Source organism: Lynx canadensis, chromosome B2 (genome assembly GCF_007474595.2).
Source record: "Lynx canadensis isolate LIC74 chromosome B2, mLynCan4.pri.v2, whole genome shotgun sequence".
Taxonomy (NCBI): Eukaryota; Metazoa; Chordata; class Mammalia; order Carnivora; family Felidae; genus Lynx; species Lynx canadensis.
Genome location: NC_044307.1, coordinates 81,672,383 through 81,693,564, shown reverse-complemented (window position 1 = coordinate 81,693,564; position 21,182 = coordinate 81,672,383). Strand labels below are relative to the sequence as shown.

General features: G+C 42.2%; 1 pseudogene; it reads right to left on the bottom strand.

The window, feature by feature from the left end:
• LOC115514960 lies at nucleotides 1-5,132 on the bottom strand (annotated as a pseudogene).
• Nucleotides 5,133-21,182: the final 16,050 nt, after the last annotated feature.

Below are 21,182 nucleotides of genomic sequence, written 5' to 3'. Positions count from 1 at the left end.
CTATTCTGTAGGATGTAATGTAGGTGTAATGGTAACAAGTACATTTCTGCTTTCTCCCCTATCAGCATTCATCAGATTGCTCCCAGATGCTAGGAAGGAAGTGCAGTCATCAGATGTGCTTCGCTTTGGAGCCTGAAAATGAGAGGGTTATAGCTGACTGTGTGAAGGAATAGCAATTCCCTGGAGGAAAAAGATCTGGGAGGCAGACCCTGGTGCTGGCCCTGCTTTCCATACACAGGATGGCCTAGACCAGATTTTAAATGCCTTTACCCTCAGTATTATTAATGTTACCTACTCCTTTCTCCACTAGGGCAAATTCCCTTCTTCTAGTACATGGACCCAAGGTGTTGATGATAAGGAATAATGAATCAAAATATTGGGAGGGGAAATAGAATTGAATGTGTATTTGTAGATTCCTCATTTCCGGAAAGATTTTAAGTCCTCTCGCTTACAGTAATAACAATGTTAACAGAAATTCTTCATAGTCCTTTTAAAAATGTTACCTTGATTTAGGAATCAGTAAATGTTCTGTGAACAGATGTAAAAGTCAGGCTTCCCAATGAAGATCTCTTAAGACTGTAGGGAGAGTCCTGGATTTGGGCCAAATCACTGCTGCTCTGCACAAGGAATGTGCTTGCAAGACCAGCATAATGGAAAGAGTCTGTCTCCGATAAAATGGCAGGGTAGCGTTCCCAGATACAGCATATGACCCCTTGTAAGTCTTGCTGTATTAAACCTGAGGGACGCCAGGAGAAACAGCTGCCTCCAAACATAAGTGGAAATTGAACTTAATACTCTAATCATCATAAATTGTAGTGATTATTTGTGTAAAACCGTAAGTGTGCGCTATGACTAAATGAGTCATTTACAGAATATCCTTTCAGTTATTAACTTGGCATAAATAGTAATCCCTGAAGATTAAGTTGAACACTAATCACTTTGAGCATTCAAGGACCTTTTGTAATCCCGAGTTTCTTATTTACATATGATAATTTCCCTGGTGGTAGCTGAGTAGGGCTGATCGTTGCTATGTAAGCAATAATGTATGACAAGGCAAGCTGGAACAAGGCATGGAGTTTCCCCCTCTTCTCCCAATTCCTCCCCTTCCTTCATTCCCAATTTGAGCTTAATTAAAACTCCTCAGAACTCAGCTCGGCTTAACTAGAGGGCCAAACAAGCCCTGAAATGCTGACGCCTCCTCCATTTCTGCCTGCTGGGTCAGCTCATTAAGGGTCTTGATTGTATAGCACATCCATGGTGGCCTGACCACAGGTTGTGGGGGGGGGCTGCGAGCTTCAAGAGCAAAGGAAGCAGAATACACCTCAGCAAGTAAATTAACAATTTGTCTGACTTTTTAAATGCATTTTAAAGATGGATTTTAATTTTTTAAGGTGATATGTGCACCTAGTTTCAAAATCAAATTTATCTTCCAGCAAAATGAGCAACTTTTGCCCCACCTCTCACTATCAGTCTATTTACCTTGTTAAAATCCATTTTCAGCTGAGTAGATTTGAAGATCTAATTGGCTTTATTCAGCAATTCATGAATTGAGCAACATCACATCTAGCAAGTAGGAGCTTTGAGGAGCTCTACAAAATTTAAGGCTTTTATAGCCAGAAGGGGGTATGGACAAGGAAGTCATTTTTAAAAAGGTTATTTCAGGCAACGTCACTTTCCTTTGGGGGGAGGGCAGGAGTCTATCAGGCAGATTAACTCCCTAGTGTTGACCAGGAATTTCTGACAGATTGGTTCCAAATTCCACTCCTGGGAGAGACAACAACCACAGTTAAGTTAGGTATTAACCCATTTAGCTGAAATGGGGCTTAGCACAGGTGACTCCCTTTGGGGTCTGTTTCTTTTTAACAACCCCATGCTTGTAAATAATATGTTTATACTGCTATTTACTTTTGAATTCTGCACACCAAAATTTCGACTTCATATTGTAGTGGAGGATTTAACCAATTTATGCACACCTCTCCCATTTCCCCTACCCTTTCATCCCAATATAGTTAGATCAATTTTGGATCAAATCACTCAGTATTGCATTATGACTATATAACTAGTGTTCACAACTAAGCCAAGTAAGGTCTGACTGTAATTATATTGCCTTTCTCTTAAAACCATTTGTTTCTCCTAGTACTTTTTTTCATTTGTCAATAGATGATCACTTTTTTTTTTTTGGTAGTTTTATGGTTTTATTAAATACAACATGCACATAAGCTGTCTGTTCATTTTCTTTGCTGCACAGCCTGGCATAGGGACTGGTGACTCTGAGGGCCAGCTGGGCTGCTCTTTCCACAATGGCTTTGCAGTTCTGGGGGGAGACATGGTGAGCAATCTGCACAGTGAGATTTGTTGCACATCAGCAGCACTTCAAGCTCCCTCACATTATGGACTAGTGTGAGAAGTAGGGGAGATGATTCATTTTCGGAAATACCAAATAAAAGCTGTGCTGTCTAATTAACAATAGGTTTAACAACCTATTGGAAATATGTATGAACCCCCGGCCACAATGGAGTCCCAAACTCTTAGACACTTCCTTGTTCTTTCCCTCTCTGTTTTGCGGGCTTATTTTCATGGGCTTTGCAATAAGCATATGCCAGAGAACAAAGGGAGAAGAGACTGAAAGTCTCTGCATCACCTCCGGGAATGTGCATTTGTTCTAATCAGACTACTTTTTGCCTTATGTGGACATAGATGACATCAGGGTAAGGCTGTAACCTCTGTAGTACTCAGCCAATGAGGAACCAGGAGAGGGACTCAGGCTAAGAAATAAATTGTCTGCTGTAACTGGCCCAAGTGTGCCTGTTAGACACCTGCTCTTGCAAGAATGTTGATTAAAGCCTCACTTCACTGTGCTCTGAGACTCTGCGTCCCTCCTTTGGGTTGATGGGCTTATTTCTAACACTAGGAACTTCCGGAAGCCACTGGGCAGCATGTGCTTTGTTTTCCTGTTGCTCCCCTAACCAATGCTGGGCATCAAGATCTGGCCCTTGATTTTTCTGCACACCCTATTGTCCATGCCTCTGGGTTTCCACCAGTTGTGCTTCATTCTGATAGATCAGTCTGACTGGTGCCAGATGAACTTCTTGGTCCTCTTTTTAGCAACCTAGTGCTTCACCAGAGGTCTGAGGGCAGCCGTGATACCAAGTAGGAGATGGTTGCCACCTCCACAGGCAATGCCAAGGAATAGCTAGATTTATCACCTTTTAAAAATGAATGCTCCAACAGATTCATCACCCACACCTATTAATAATTTTTCATATTCTCAAACAGTTGCAGATATATTTACTCTCTGAAGCCATCATTCTGTAGACACCCAGTACAATTCCCTGAGCTCCCATACAAACTCGGTGCTCTCCAGGCCAGTTCTGAGCTGTCATCCTGTGGCTGTGCTATGTCATCCAGCAACTTCTTTAGAAGAGGCACAAGTGAGGTAAACTTTCTGATTCATGAATATGATATGTCTGACTATGTCTTTATTCCAGTCTAGCTGCCCAGTGGCCTCTACATTTCTCCCCAAGATATACCCAGTTCTGTAGTATGTTCATCCTCGGAAGGCTGACACCTCCAGGTCAGAAGACCCTATAATGGTCTTCTTGCTCAACTGTTTTCTGGAACATTTTACACTGGGAGAACTCATCTTTTAGTTACATACTTCTTTTTTTTTTTTTTAATTGTTTAATTGTTAATATGCTTAGGGCTTTTCTGTCCAAGGACATAGACTGGGTTGAGGGGAAGAAGTCAAAAACTCAGCGGCCTGAAATTGACTCTCCTTGGCCCATGAGAGTCTGGCAGTTGTCCAAGACAAAGAATGTAGGGTAGTATTCTCTTGGGCTGCCATCTGTCCAGCTGTTAGTGCCGCACCTCACTGTGGGCTACAAGTTGTGGTGCAAGGCTCACATGTTCTAACACCTGACTCTAAAGAATAAGGATTGGTCAGTCTCAGAGGGACGAACTGTCCATAAGAAATCAACACCATTTTTTCCTAAAAGGAGTCAAAGCAATTTGATATTCTTCTGACAAGGGAGAGGGAAGGGGCATCTAGGGTGCTGCTCAAATTAAGGGGAAATGGAAGGAAGAAAAAGATTTAAAAGGAAGATTTATGTAAAAAAGATTTCCATCTTTACCAGCCCTCTCCCTTGCCTCTGTGGCGGCTGGAAACGAGAGATTTGCATTTTTTTTAAATTTTTTTTTCAACGTTTTTTATTTATTTTTGGGACAGAGAGAGACAGAGCATGAACGGGGGAGGGGCAGAGAGAGAGGGAGACACAGAATCGGAAACAGGCTCCAGGCTCCGAGCCATCAGCCCAGAGCCTGACGCGGGGCTCGAACTCACGGACCGTGAGATCGTGACCTGGCTGAAGTCGGACGCTTAACCGACTGCGCCACCCAGGCGCCCCAAGAGAGAGAGATTTGCATTTTGAGCTGCCTTTACAGGTTGGGGTGGCTGAGTCACCTACATGGGGCCAGTGGGCAGAAGACTGCTGAGGGGCTCCTGAAAAAGTCTTTTTTCAGACTTCTTTTTTCAGACAGACTTTTACTCCCATCTATCCTTCCTGCTTAGGACACTGTGAGGACCTAATACATACATAGAGCCATCATGTGATGATGGCGACAAAAAGCCCACCTGTAAGGGTGATGGAGCAAAGGATGGGAATGACCTTGATGAGCTGCCCCATCAGCCCTGAGATCACACTCTCCAGACTTCTTGTTAATTAGTAAATGTCCCAATGCAGCAAGCCACAGCAACTTGGATTTCCAGCCACTTGGAGCAGATAGCATGCCTGATACCACCAGTCAGGGAGAGCCTCTTCCTACTACTGTATCTCTGCCATGATCCTCCATGTGACTTGGCTCAGTCCTGTCCACACACTGGGACTGTGGGCCACTCAGGGACTCAACATAAGGTTTCCCCTTACTGCCCATCTGGCTCTGAGCTTATGCCCTGATAGGATAACAGCTTCCCTTTAGGACTGGAGTCCTGCCTTGATCTTGCCGATTGTAGGCCCTAATTCCGTCAACACCACCATCAAATATGTTAGCAACTGATCCAACTCAAGGTGTCCAATTCCCTGCCTATCTGGCATCCAAATATGGTCTCTTGCCAGGTGTTCCATACTGTAGCCCATGATACCCTGCTAGAACTTTCCAAGGTCAGCTGCTTTCCTGAATGGCCAGTTACCTTCTACTGGACACCAAGCTCCACCTGCCTGGCTGAACCACCTTCCTGACCTTTAGTGGAGTTTGCTGATCCTTCCTTTCTCAATCCTTGCCCAACCCCAAGGAGGTGTCTGGCTCCATGTCTTGTCCCCTGAGTAACACATGTGCCAAGTAGATGACATCTAGGCCATCTACATCCTCTACATGGTTGCTAGTCTGGATTTTAATCCCTTATTCTTAAAAGGGATTCTTATTCTTATATTCTTTAATCCCGTATTTAATTCCCTTTTATTCTTATAGAATTAAAAACTGCTTCTACTTTTTGAGGCAAATGGGGCATAAATGCTCACTAAAGGTTAATCAGAAAGTTGATAGAGTCAAAAAGTAGCAATGGTTCAGTCATGTTGATTTTGCTTAGCTAAAGAAAAAAGCGAAGAAGTATTTTCCATTTTTTAAGTTTTCCTCAGACTGTCTTAGATTTAGCTGAGATTTAGACCTCAGACTGTCTTTAGCTTTTTCTTATCGATTAAGTCTTTAATATGAAAATTAAGTTAAAGCTATGCTATCAAGAATGTTGTTTCTTTTTCTTTCGGTAGGGGATGATTCTTTCAGTCTAAGCATTCAAAAGAGTGCTTTTTTTTTTTTATCAGTTTGATAAGTGGGAAGTTACCATGACAACCAGACCAAGGTCCCTAAGGCTGTTGTGGCTTTAGAAAGATGTGTTTCGCAGTGGGGTGTATTGCCGGAGTTCACTACCCAGGCAGGTACCTCCAGCCTGTCCCTACTCTGCACATAAAGCAGAAAGAAGCAGGTGGAGCTGTGCAGACAGGAGGTCTCTCTCAGCCGTTGTAGTATGCACAGCAACTCCTGTTCTGTTTTCCCTTCCTCAGAAGGTATTTGTTGCTGCTGCAAATTCCAGCCACTATTCTGAGTGTATTATAAGCGTTAACTTGTCCAATGTTCACAAAACCTCTAAGGTAGGTACCATTATTATCCTCAGTTTACAGATGAGGGCACAAAAGCATGGGGAGGTGAAATAATTTGCTTGAGGTTTGGTAGCTATAGCATGGCAGAGGTGGGACTCAGTCAGTATAAGCAGCTTGGGCTCTTAACATTATGCTGAAGTCTGAACATCACTCAGGGATGTAATAGGTGAATGTTTTCAGGAAACGTATAAGGTCCTGAGTAACACTGAAATGAATATATTTTATTTTTATTTTGAGAGAGAGAGAGCGTGCATGAGAGGGGGAGGAGCAGAGGAAGAGAGAATTCTTTTTAATATTTATTTTTGAAAGAGAGGAGGGGGAGGGAGGATGGGTGGGGAAGGGGCAGAGAGAGAAGGGAATTGAGGATCCTAAGTGGGCCCTGTGCTGACGGCAGAGAGCCCAATGCGGGGTTCAAACTCGTGAACCATGAGATCATGACCTGAGCTGAAATCAGATGCTCAACCAACTGAGGCACCCAGGCACCCCCGGAGACAGAGAATCTTAAGCAGGCTCCATGCCCAGTGCAGAGCCTAACTCGGGGCTTAATCTCATGACCATGAGATCAATATCTAAGCCAAAATCGAGAGTCAGATACTTAACCGAGCCACCCAGGCGCATTTTCTAAAAATTGGATTCTCAAGAGTAAAAACTTGACCAGTACTTGCAAAATGAGGGTGAAATGTCCATTAGAATAATACATCTTTACTTAAAAATAAGTTATTTGTGAATTGCTAGTGTTCAGATTAAAGAGCTAGAAGTGTCGTGAAAAAGGAAGGAAAATATGAAAAATTTTCATACTGAAAAATTTCCTACTGAAAAATATGTCAGCATTTTCGATTCTGTGCTCTGTATGAACAAAAGCAACGGTGAGAGGCTTGTTCACCATTGAGAAGTCTATGGAACTATGATTAATATTGTATAAGAATGTAGATATTCTGAAAAATGGAAAGAAGCAAGCATCTCAACAAGGGATAGTATCTGTGGGGAGGGTGGGAATGGAGATTTTCAGAGAAAAAAAGGAATGATGTTAACCGAAAACTCAAAGGAGACCTCGAGGGGAGCCATCTTGAGTGCTGACTCCTTTCTCGTGAAAGAATTCATCTATCCTAGTGTATGATGCGAGGCATCAGGACAAATGAGTCTCTGCCTTAAGGCATTCATAAGTTAATGGAAAAAAAACAAAGGGGTAAAATAGGCAACTGCCACCCATTATGATATGTGCCATCATAGAATTAGGTCAGAGTACTAAAGGGAATTCTGAAGGGGGGCCCTATATATAGTAGCCTGGGGCCAGAACCACATCTGGAGAGAAGGGATGCCTTGGCTGAATACTGAAGGTTGGAGAGAAGTTGGCCAGGCAAATATTACGGGGAAATGTTTCAGAATAGAAGCACAATGTTCAGTGGCCTCAAGTGAAAGAGACTGTTATACCTCTTTTTTTTTTTTAATGTTTATTTATTTTTGAAAGACAGAGACAGAACGAGCAGGGGAGGGGCAAAGAGAGAGGGAGACACAGAATCCACAGCAGGCTCCAGGCTCTGAGCCATGGGCACAGAGCCCGATGCAGGCAGGGCTCAAATCCATGAACCATGACATCATGACCTGAGCCACCCAGGCGACCCTTAGACTACAGTACCTCTTGAACTCCTGAGGTTCAAGACCGAGGATCCTTCCTTAGGGCTGGAGCAGAGGCTGTGAGGTGGACAGGGTGAGGTGGGCCAGGGAAACTGAGAAGGGTCAAGGTCATGGTGACAGGTATGTCCCTCGGGGGATATGGACCAATTGGCAGCCCCAGGGAGCCTTCGTCCAAGTCACTGTTTTGCGTTGCATTCTTCCTGCATCCCTGCTTTCCTCATATTCCCCTGCCATCCATTCCTGCAGAAATCAAAAGTCATAACATGTAGACTACTGTAACTGTCCCTGGCTTAAAACTTTTCAGTAGATTTCCCATGGCATTTACGATAAGATCTGAGACACTTATAGGCCTACAAATCCTTACCTCATCTGGCCACTGTTTTCCCCTTCAGCTCCATCCACACCCACTTCTTGCCAGTGGCATGTTCTCAACAACCTGCTCCCAGCTAACTCTTGCTCAGCTGGGACCTTTAGGTCTCAGCTTGAACTGTGCTTCCTAGGAGAATCCTTCCTTGATCCCAGTAGGCTCCTTTGTTACATTTTTCTGGGGTTTTGGGGTTTCTTTTGTTTTTTTTTTTTTAGGTGGAATTCACAGAACAGAAAATTAACTTTTAAAGTATATAATTCAGTGGCATTTACTACATTCACAGTGTTGTGCAACCACCACCTCTGTCTAGTTTCAAAACATTTTCATCATCCCAAAAGAAAACCCTGTACCATTATCAGTCATTCTCTATTCTTCCCAACTCGTGGCTGCAGGCAACCATCAATCTGTTTTCTGTCTGTATGGATTTACCTATTCGCGATATTTCATATAAAAAGAATTGTATGATATGTAATATTTTGTGCCTAGCTTCTGTTCAGCTCCTTTACATGATTAAGTAAATTTCCATTGTATAGATACTACCATGTTTTCTTTCTCCATTCTTCCACTGATGGACATTTGGGTTTCCAATTTTTGGCTATTGTGAATAATGCTGCTACGGACACTTGTATACAGGTATTTGAGTACCTGTTTTCAATTCCTTTGGGTGTATATACCTAGGAGTGGAATTGCTGGTCATATGGTAATTTTATGCTTAACCTTTTGAGAAACTGTTAAACTGTTTCCCTCCATGGTTGTATGGTTTTGTTTTGTTTTTAATAATCCTATTCATCTGGGGCGCCTGGGTGGCGCAGTCGGTTAAGCGTCCGACTTCAGCCAGGTCACGATCTCGTGGTCCGTGAGTTCGAGCCCCGCGTCAGGCTCTGGGCTGATGGCTCGGAGCCTGGAGCCTGTTTCCGATTCTGTGTCTCCCTCTCTCTCTGCCCGTCCTCCGTTCATGCTCTGTCTCTCTCTGTCCCAAAAATAAATAAACGTTGAAAAAAAAAATTTTAATAATCCTATTCATCTGCCTATATCCTTTTCTTACCTACCTTACAAACTCTGTAAATGTCCTGACCATATCTGATTTATTTACCAGAAGCTAACAAAGTATGCACTCAAAAATATTTGTCCGCTGAACAAAGAAATGAGTGAATATGACAAAACTGATTCACGGTTTGAACAGATCACTCAGGGTACAGGTGATGGGTGGATTGGAGGGCCAGATGTGTGACAGAAACCAGCAGGGGCTGGCTGCATTGGTCAGGAGCCTGATTGGACCCATAGACTCAATGAGAGACCTTCCTCCATGTTGTCATCACCACCAGAGCACAGCCCAGTGCACTGCATTATACCTGTTCGTTTGCTTGATATCTTCCCCCATTTGTCCGTGAGTTCTTTAAAAAAAAATTTTAATGTTTATTTATCTTTTACAGAGAGAGAGAGAGAGACAGAGCATGAGCGGGGGAGAGGTAGAGAGGGAGACACAGAATCTGAAACAGGCTCCAGGCTCCGAGCTGTCAGCACAGAGCCCAACGCGGGGCCTGAACTCATGGACAGCGAGATCATGACCTGAGCATAAGTCAGACACTCAACCGATTGAGCCACCCAGGCACTCCTGTCCATGAGTTCTTTAGGACAGCTACCACCAAGTTTTTCTCTACTGCCAGGTAGTTGCACAGTAGATTCCCAACCAGTGTTTGATAAATGCATGAGTGAATACAAATGCAGAAACAGATAGTAACCGTATGACCTTAGTGAGGCAAGATACATAACTTTTATTTATTTATTTATTTATTTATTTATTTTGAAAGGAAGGGCAGAGAGAGGGAGAGAGAGAAAGGAGGAGAGAGAATCCCAAGCAGGCTCTGCTGAACAGAGCCTGATGTGGGGCTCAATCTCACGACTGCTAGATCATGACCTAAGCTGATATCAGAAGCCAAATGCTTAACTGACTAAGCCACCCAGGCGCCCCAAGATACATGACCATTTAAGTCTTAGTTTCTTCAGTGGCAAAATGGACACAGTGATGGGCTCTGCTTCATAGGATTTCTGTGAAGAGTAAAAGAAATGAAGCCACCAGGGCTCTTGGCACTGGGCTGCCCATGGCAGGCCCTCACTAGTGGCATCATGCACTCTTTATGACTGCAGACATAATTAGAGCAAGTGACCTTCAGGTAAAGGAACAAGATTTCAGCCTAAATGACAGAAAAACATTCTAATGTAAATTTTATGAGAGCAGGACCACATTCATGTTGTTCCCTCTGGTGTCTCCAGTGCCTGACACAGGGCCAAGACAAACTATCCACCAACTGTGTGGTAAATGAGACTGATCAAAGGTAGAGTGGGCAGCCTATGAGGTGAAGAGCTGTTCATCACTGGAAGTAGGCAAAAACTGTCCACCTGTCAGAGATGCCGGAGAGGAAAGCCTACTTTGGCAGGACAACAGTTGAGGTGGCCACAGAGATCCCTTGCAATTCTGGGATCGTTTATGTCCTTTGATTATCCTTATGAGACAGGAGATTCCTCCAAGGCATGAGTTGGGAACAGAGTAATACAAATATGTCTGTAGGGGTAGGGGCTACTGAACATAGTACTTTTCTCATCTTTCATGGGCAAATGAAAGCATTTTAAATGCTTCAGAACTGAAAATGATGAAAGAAACTGAAATTTGGAATTTTCTGAGGAGCCTGAGTTTAAGGATGAAGGAAAGCTTCATAGAAAGTGAGGAGACCAAATCTCAAAAAGATATCTGTACTCCCACAGATATTTGGCTATTCACAGTAACCAAAGCATGGAAACACCTAAATGTCAACAACTGAATGAATAAAGAAAATGTGGAGAGAGAGAAAGGGAAAGAGAGTGTGTACAATAGAATATTATTTGGCCTTGAAAAAGAAGGAAATTCTGCCATTTGCAACAACATGGATGAACCTGAAGGACATAATGCTAAGCAAAATAAGCCAGACACAGACAAATACTTCATCATCTCATCTACACGTGGAATCTAAAATAGTCAAACTCACAGAAATAGAAAGTAGGATGGTTGTTGCCAGGGTCTTAGGGGAGATGGGGAAAATAAAGAGACGTTAGTCAAAAGGTACAACTTTCAGGCAAGATGAGTAAATTCTGGAGATCTAATAATGTACAGCATGGTGACTGTAGTTAAGAATATGTATTGTATACTTAAAACTTGTGAAGAGGGTAGTTCTTAAGTGTTCTTACCACACCCAACACACACAAAAAAGAAGATGACAACTGTGTGATGCTAGATATCTTAATTAGCTTGGGGCGCCTGGGTGGCTCAGTCCATTAAGCATCCAACTTCCAGCTCAGGTCATGATCTCATGGCTCCTGAGTTCGAGTCCTGCGTCGGACTCTCTACTGTCAGTGCACAGCCCACTTCTGATCTTTTGTCTCCCTCTCTCAGTGCCCCTCCCTCATTCATTTCTCTCTCTCTCTCTCTCTCTGTCTCAAAAATAAATAAACATTATTTTATAAAAGGAAAAGACATTATTAATACTTAAAAAAATAGCTTGATTGTGGTGATCATTTCACAATATACACATGTATTAAAACCTCAAGTTGTACACCTTAAATATATACAATTTTTTTAATTTTTGAATTATGCCTCAAAATTGGTAAAAAAAAAACAAAACTAGGAGTAGGGGCGCCTGGGTGGCGCAGTCGGTTAAGCGTCCGACTTCAGCCAGGTCACGATCTCGCGGTCCGTGAGTTCGAGCCCCGCGTCAGGCTCTGGGCTGATGGCTCAGAGCCTGGAGCCTGTTTCCGATTCTGTGTCTCCCTCTCTCTTTGCCCCTCCCCCGTTCATGCTCTGTCTCTCTCTGTCCCAAAAATAAACGTTGAAAAAAAAATTAAAAAAAAAAAATAGGATTGGGTTTTCACATATTTAAAAAAAAAAAAAAACTAGGAGTCTAAGAGTCAGATAATTGTGTTTTACTTAATGTACTTCTCTTTAGCAATTGCAAAAACTTTTGTATTTTCCAATTGGAAAATTCTAAATACTATTTTCACTGTGGTAAATACACATGACATGAAGTTTGCCATTTTAACCATTTTACCATTTTTAAGCGTACAGTTCAGTAGCATTAAGTACATCTGCATTGTTTTACAACGTTCCATTTCCAGAACTTTTTCATCATCCCAATCTAAATATTTTTAAATATTAATATGTCACCTAAGAACTCTGTTTAGAAGCTGGAGGTAAACTGTTGATTAGCAATTAGCTTTTTTAAAAAAAGGAAAACCAATAGAATGTCATTTTTCCAGGATCATCTCATGAAGTTGCTTTCCTATGAAATAAAGTAGCTGAGTTTCCTGAGTAGAAAAGGTGCTTTCAAGAGATTTTCTGTCTGTAAACTGATTTACATGTCATTTGTTTGAGGGTTCAGAAAGATTAAAAACCATATAGATTTCATGCATAGCAATCACAGTGGTCAATAAACACCCTCAAAACCTTCTATTCCAAGAGTCAATAATTGAAGCTTTCCAAGCATACTATGGTGCTACTACAGAAATGAAAATCACCAGCCTCAGATAATTTGGTTACTTGCTTTATTTGCACCTATTTGAACTACAGTTGCTTTCACAGCAGGAGTGTAATAACTCCACCTGCCCATATCAGAATCTCATAGATAAGACATGAAATCCATTAACAAGACATCATTTTTTGACCACAGAGGTAGTTTCTGTTTCTTCTCCAGCTGACCTTGCAGGGCATCCCCAAGCAGCTCTGTGTGCTGGGCTCCACTGGCGGGCATCAGTGCGGAGGTGGGCCTGGGCCTCACACATCACATAGTCACCCAGGGGCTCCACCAACACAGCCAGCGACAGTTCCTGACGACAATGCACAGCAGGCCCAATCAGACTGATTATAATCAGCTCATATTGCTTTATTTTACTTCCTTCATTTGATAGAAACAGAATCACCAAATTCAAAAGATTCCTGAGCAGCAAAGGTGAATGAAACAAATAGCTAATATCAGACACCATTTCAAAAGCAACTGCCTGGGTAAGCCTGTAATAGAATTTCCCAGTTTACAACTCTGAAGATGAAGAAGGCAAGTTACCATGGAAACAAATACTCTCTTTAAAGAGAGACAGGCTCCTCTCTTAGTCTGAGCTCTTTCCAGAAGGGAGGAGGGGAGAGAAGGGGAAAGGCAGGCCAAGGATCTTCAGCGAGAACAATGAAGTTTTCTTCTCATTATTGAAATACTACCTATGAAATTTGCTTTGAGGGTCAGCTCAAGACTGTTTCATTTTCTTGGCTGTACTATTTAAGAAAAAAACAAAAAATCTCAAGTCAGATATTTTAAGATGTGTAAGCAAAATGACATTGTATTGATCATTTCTTTAATTTTTTTTCTTTATTCAATTAATGACACATGTTGGTGACAAGTGAAAAACAATGGCAATACATGACATAAAAGGCAAAGAGGACTCACTTTTCCTGGTCTCCTTATTCCCAGCACACACTCTTGAGGTAACACTCTGTTGGCTGTTTTTCTCTGCCTCTGCCTTGTTCATGGATATATACAGTAAAAAGATTATATACAAACAGAAACCCCAATTTAAAAATGGGCAAAGAACTTAAATAGCTATTTCTGCAAAGAAAATATACAAATGACCAGTAAGCACATGAAAAGATACTCAACATTAATGATTAGGGAAATGAAAATGAAAATAAGATCTCATGGGACGCTCGGGTGGCTCAGTCAGTTAAGCATCTGGCTCCTGATTTCAGCTCAAGTCAGGATTTCAACTTGTGAGTTCAAGCCCCATCGGGCTCTGTGCTGACAGCATAGAGCCTGCTTGGGACTCTCTGTCTCCCTCTCTCTCTGCCCCTCCCCACTCGTACTCTCTCTCTCTCTCTCTCTCAAAAATAAACATTTTAAAAAATGCTTAAAATGAGATTTCGCAATAAGATACCACTTTACACCTACTAGGGTGGCTGTTATAAAAAAATAAAAAACAAAATTCCAAAATAGCAAGTATTGTTGAAGATGTGGAGAAATTGGAACTATTAGGCACTGCTGGTGGGAATGTAAAACAGTACAGTCACTCTGAAAAACAGTATGGTACTTCCTCAAAAAATGTAAAACAATTACCATATGTTCCCCAGATTCTACTTCTGGGTATATAACCAAAAGAGTTGAAAACAGGGATTTGAACAGATATTTGCACACCTACGTTCATAGCAACATTATTTACTATTGAGTTATTTTTTTTTTTAATTGAAGTGTAGCTGATACACAATGTTACCTTAGTGTCAGGTGTACAACAGTGATTCGACAAGTCTGTACGTTACGCTACAATGGCATTGTTTACAACACTTGGGTAGAAACAACCCCAAGTGTCCATTGACAAAGGAGTGGATAAATTGCGGTATACACATACAACGGAGTATTATTCACCCTTAAAAAGAAAGGAACTACTGACACATGCTACAATATGGTTGAACCTGTAAGACATTATGCTAAGCGATGTAAGCCAGTCATAAGAAGACAAATACAGTCATAAGAGGACAAATACTATATGATTCTACTTGTATGAGGTGCCTCAAAGAGTGAAACTAATAGAGACAGAAAGCAGAAGGGCAGTTGCCAGGGGCCAAGGGAGGGTGGGAGGAGGAAGTTAGTGTTAAAGTGGGTACAGTTTCAGTTTGGGAAGGTGGAAAAGTTTTGGAGATGAATGGTGATGACGATTACACAACAGTGTGCATATACGTAATGCCATAGAACTGTCCACTTAAAAATGGTTAAAATGATGTGTGTCAATTATATTTTTTAAAAAGTCCAAAAAGTGGTTAAAATTGTAAATTTTGTTATGTTTATTTTAACACGATAACAATTGTTGTAGTTATGTGTCATGTACAGGGCTGTTTTTGTATATATAGTTGACCCTGGGATAACACAGGTTTCAACTATGCTTGTCCACTTATACGTGTATTTTTTTCAGTAAATACAGTACAGTACTATAAATGTATCTTCTCTTCTTATGATTTTCATTTTTTTTTTAGTTTATTTCTTTCTTTTCAGAGAGAGAGAGGGAGTGCATGTGCAAGCGGGAGGTGCAAAGAGAGAGAGGGAGAGAGAGGGAATCCCAAACAGGCTGTCACCTCAGAGCCCGACATGGGGCTCTAACTCACAAACTGTGAGATCATAACCTGAACCGAGATCACGAGTCGGACACTTAACTGAGCCACCCAGGCCCCTCTCTTCCTTATGATTTTCTTAATAACATTTTCTTTTCTCTAGCTTATTATAAGAAAATAGTATATAAAATATATATAACATATAAAGTATGTGTTAATCAACTGTCTTATCAGTAAGGTTTCCAGTCATCAGTAGGCTATTAGTAGTTAAGTAGTTAAGTTTTGGGGGAGTCAAAAATTGTATTTGGATTTTCAACTGTGTGGTGGGTAGAGTGGTGCCCCAGCACCCTGCAGTGTTCAAAGGTCAACTGTATAGATGTCTTAGATAGATAGATGATAGGTAGATAGATAGATAGATGGATGTACAGGGATTTCATTTTTGCTCTTATTAATTTTACTAAAAGAGAATTATACTACACATATATTCCTTATGTAACAAACCCCAAACCTTAAAGATATAAAGCAATCATTTAAGTCTGCTTAGAATTAGGGAGTGTATGAATCAGGAATTTAACCCAGGCACAGAAGGGACAGCCATCTCTTCTCCATGGTGTCTGAGGCCTCTGGAAAGACTCAAAGGCTGGAGCTTGGATCATCTGGAGGCTTCTTCACTTACATGTCTGGCAGTTGACAGTCCTCACTTGGACTGTCAACTGGAGCATCTCCACATGGGCTGCTTCTTTGAACTTCCTCATAGCATGGAAGCTGAATTCAAGCGGTGGTGTCCCACGAAAGGAGACCAGAGGTATGTGGCATTTTTATAATCTAGCCTCAAAGGTCACATTGAGTCCTACTATATTCAGTTGGTTGAGGCCATTACAAAGATCTGTCCACGTTCAAGGGTAAGGGCTCAATGGGAGGAGTGTTAGGTCCTTTGTAAGAGGAGTCTGTGGGAGGGACGATGTTGTTGTGGCCATCTTTGGCAAACACAGTCTGCCACAACTTTCATTAGTTTGCAGCTTGCTTTTACAGCATTTCAGTGGCATCCCCAAAAGTCAGTAAAGATGTCATTCTTCAGTTTTTCTCACTTATTTATAATTACAAAATTACTCTCAATTCCAAAAGTAATATAAATATAGTAACAAAACTTGGAAAACATGTAAGAGAAATTTATCCACAACCCCCCTCCATCAACCAATCACTGTAATTATTTTTAGTCTTTTTATTCCATAATTTTCTTATAATGTACACAGTTTTGTGTTCATTTTTATTTTCCCTTAGCATATAAGCCCCAAATTCACATCTCAGTACTAAGTTATCTTCTTTATTTTTCTTGTGTGGACAAAGCAAAAATAAGAGTAGGGTACATGACAGGACAAAATCTTCAGCTCAGACCATTTGCTTAGCCTAATCCTACGTAAAACACATTGTGAAATATCACACCAAGGTTTCAAGTCCCCCATCTTCTTTAATGAACAGAAAGCTGAGACACACCGATTCTGGAAAAGTCATGGCTTGAGTGAGTTGTGCCTCAGGCCACAGTTACGTAAGGAGCAAGCTAGTGACTGGCCTGGGTGTGGAATGCCAGCATGCAAGCTTTCACTCACTTTTCTGCTCTGAAAGCTTGGCTTCAGGATTTCAACAAATACATGAATCTAGCATATTAAAGATTGACAAAGCCCATATCTCCTAAACACTATTCCAAACTATCGCTCATTGTCACTGGCCTGCTGTGAAATGAGAGAAAAAAAATAAAAATGCGGTGAGTTTTTCATAAAGCTAAATGTATTCAGGTTTTTAAAAGTTGAGCTTTTTTTCTGGGATTTTTAAGTTTATTTATTTTGAGAGAGTGAGAGTGCGAGCAGGGGAGGGGCAGAAAGAGAGAGAGAGAAGGAGAGAGAGAATCCCAAGCAGGCTCCATGCTCAGCCTTACATGGGACTCGATCTCACCACAGCGAGATCACGACCGGAACCGCTATCGGGAGTCACATGCTTAACCGACTGAGCCACCCAGGCACCCCAGGATCATTTTTTTTTTTAATGTCAACATTTATTTTCTTTTATGACATAATTCTGATCATAGATTTTCTTAGCATTTCCGGTCAGCAAAATAAAACTGGCAATTCTAAACTTAGTCACCCTTAAATCTAGTTTCAACTATTTTACTGCTCTGTGACATCCCACCTCTAGGAAACACTGATCTAGTCCAGACTGCCTCCTTATGAAGAACCTTAGAGTGTGATGTATATGTCAAAAGGGATTACATTCCAAGGTAAGGGAAAGACTGGTTGACATGAGAAAGGGATCCAGAATGCTGAGCTGTGCCTGTGACAGTCCAGTTGTGTGCATCAAGCAGGTCAGTTATGCTCAGAGCCTCTTACCTCAGCCATCAAGACCTGTCAATACTGCCACCTTCTCCCTGCAGGGTGAGGAGAGGTGAGAGCCTTAATTGTGCAAAGTACAGAATGCTGTGTCAGTGCTGAGCGTCTCATTGTACTGTGTCCTGTCCTCCTTGGAGCTTTCCTTCACAAAGGCTGCTCAGCAGGTCCTGCAATCGCTGGTGGAAAAATGTGAGGAGAGATCTTCTAACATACCAAGTATTTCCCTGGGAGTTCTTAATTTCAATGAGAAGAATATTCTCTAATTAAAATGCCGCTGCAGATTTTTTTAAAAAACAAATTGCCATCTAATTTCCCTTTGATCTGCTTTTTCCATTTGGGTTGCAAGGCTTAACAGAATTTTCCCCAAATGCTTTGAGTCTGCAGTAATTTTATTCCATTCTTATTAAATTTCAAAGGACAAAATGTGAAGCCACTAGAACAATCTAAGCTTTTTACCACTTCACTTATGCAATAAGCATTTTCAGGGCATTCTACAATGTGCCTAACATTGCGTTAGGTGTTGGAGATACAAAGATGAATAAATACAACTTGGCCCTTGCCCTCACTTGGTTCAGTGTTTCCAGGACATGATCAAGCCATAAACATAACAGTTGTAATGCAATGTGGTGATGATAGAAATACCATCACACAGCCGTCGTATAAAATCCCTTGCTGGAGCAAAATGGTGACTGTGGCTGAGCTGACACTTTTTTATTTTATTTTTAAAGATTTTATTTTTAAGTAACCTCTACACCCAACGTGGGGCTTGAACTCACAACCCCAAGACCAAGAGTCACATGTTCCTCTGACTGAGCCAGCCAGGCACCGCTGAACTGACACTTTAAATGAAACTTAAAGGAAGACTAAAATTCAGCCAAATGAGGGCATGAAGGCATCCCAGGCAGATGAGACAACATAAGCTTAGGTCCCGGAGTGGGAAATGGTATGGCCCCTGTTGAGTGTGTGCGTTTGTGTAATGTATGTCCATGTATGTGTATGCATCTTTGTATATGTGTAAGCCTTTGTGTGTGTGATTGTGTTTCCATGATAGGAAAGGGCTGGGGTAGGTATGGTCTGGGAGACTTAACTGAATGGCATGAGGACAAGCAAGTTAATCTGAAGCAAGGTAGCAGCATCCTGTATTATTTGTGGGTCTTAGAGAAAGATTCAAAGGTTTGCTTTAGACAACCTAGAAAGAAGACAAAACTGACTCCTACACAGATAAGTTTGACTTTAATGCATGTTTTGAACATACCTATTGGATTCTCTGTTAGAAACCAATGCTCATCCCTGGAATGAAGAATCCACGTTCTCTTGTAGAAATGATTCCCGGGGCCCTTGTCTTCTGGGGTCCAGTCCAGGGCTTCTCAAGCCTTGATATCCACCGAAAAATGGATCACCGGAGATCTTGTTAAGACGCAGATTCTGATTCAGTGGCCCAGCATTCTGCATTTCTAACAAGCTCGCAGGTGATGCCAGTGCTGCTGTCCACGGAGCGCACTTTGAGCAGCAAGGTCTAACGCCCTTGTTGCCACAGTCTTGATCACCTGCCCCCTAGACAGACCACAGGGGATTCACTGCCCTCAAATCAGTAGTTAATAGTGCAGAGTCTGCCAGAGGACTCTGTTTGGATCTTCCATGTCCCTGGGACATAGGGTCCCATCCAGCAGGAGTCCGGACCCTCAGGTTTGGCTCCACAGACCTAGAAGTGAAGGGTGGAAGTGGGGCAGAAGGAGGTAGAAATGGTGGTGTGGGGCTGGCACTTGCTCAGAAAATAGGCCCAAATACCTCCTGTGACAGGAATTAAGATACTAAGGGGCACAGAAAAAGGAAGCAGGAGCTCAGGCAAGGGTCCGGGCAGAGCCTCAGAGTCAGGGGGGGTACTTATCACTGACTATATGCCAGGGACCATATTTAAGCTTTACACAGCTGTCACATTTCATCTTCAGCCAAAGCCTGTGCAAAGCAGACTATAAATCCCTGCTAACAAATGAGGAACTTGAAGTGCAGAGCATTTCACTAAATCACCCAACCTCCCAGTGGGCGCACAGTGAAGCCAGAGTTCGCACTCAGGTCTGCATGATCTGAAAGCCCAAGGCCTTCAGGTACCCTACACTGTCCACTGTCCTTTATGATGATGAATGAGATCCAGGCTCTGTGCTTGGGCCAGAGGTATCCTAGGGTAGGGCCTTTTCATACATATATATTTTACATTTTATTTATTTATTTTGAGAGAGCATGAATGGGGGAGGGGCAGAGAGAGAGGGAAAGAGAGAATCCCAAGCAGGCTCCGCACCAGCAGCACAGAGCTCGATGCGGGGATCGATCCCAGGAACCGTGCAATCATGACCTGAGCTGAAACCAAGAGTCAGACGTTCAACTGACTGAGCCGCCCGGACGCCCCGATTCTTTTGATGTTTGCTTCCAAAGCAAGTAATGTCAGCCATGAATAAAGGAAGGCCTAGGCCAGGAGGAAGCAGGTCAGAAGCTGGCATCTAAAGGAGACCTAGTATCTGGAATTGGACCACTCTTGGAAAAAGAGTCCTGGCTCTCTTGGTACCTCTGCCTCCATGTAGCCCAGCCAGGGGTAAGAGCCCTCATGATCTTGGCATGTGCACAGGTAGACAAACTGGTTGGTGGGCATCTTCAAGCCATCTTGAATAGAAACTTTGGCAGCAATGGAATATTTACCTGAAAAAAAAGGAGACAGAGCACTGAAGGGGAAGACTATAATATGACAAAGGGTCTTGGACACAGTAAGTAATCAATAACTGGAAGCTGCTATTATAATTATTGCTGCTGTTGTGGGATGCTGTTTCTGTGCCTTGCTACAGAACCAGCCAGTGAGCTACTAGCAACATCCCCAGGGATAATTCAATATAAAATATTCCCAGGAAACTAAAGCCTAAATGAGTCCACCCAAACGGCCAACAAACCAGCTGAAGCTTCATAAAGTACCCTGGGGAGCCTGCACCTCACCATCACTAATATCGAGATACCAGGATGCTGTTGGCATGTGGTCACCACTCATGCCCACCTGTTCCTCCTTGACCTCATAGTTCAAAAATTGTGATTCTAGATTCCCAGAGCCTTCCTGTAGAATGAGCCTCAGACTGCAGTTGAAAGACCCACTCTTTTCCCTCACTGACACACTCAGTCTCCTCATGTGTGAAATGGAGACGATCCCCCCTGTGCAGCCTACCACAGGACCAAGTGGGAGGAAGTGTGTGAAAGGAGGTAAAAGACTGCTGAGCCCTACACACGTAGAGGCAATGACATTACTCTACCGACGTCTTGCTATTGTCTTCTGACTTGGGAATTTATTCTTTATTAAAATCTTATTACTGCATCTTCTGTGTTTCCTCTAAACTGCCTCAGATCCTTTGAGGAACCAGGAAGCATTTGCTTCCATACATACCTCCATAAAATAAAAGCCTACATGGAACCTAAAAGCAAAATTACATGTATAGATCTAAATGCACCTGTATGTGTAGACACATGTATGTATGCACACAGTCACACAGATATTCATACAGATG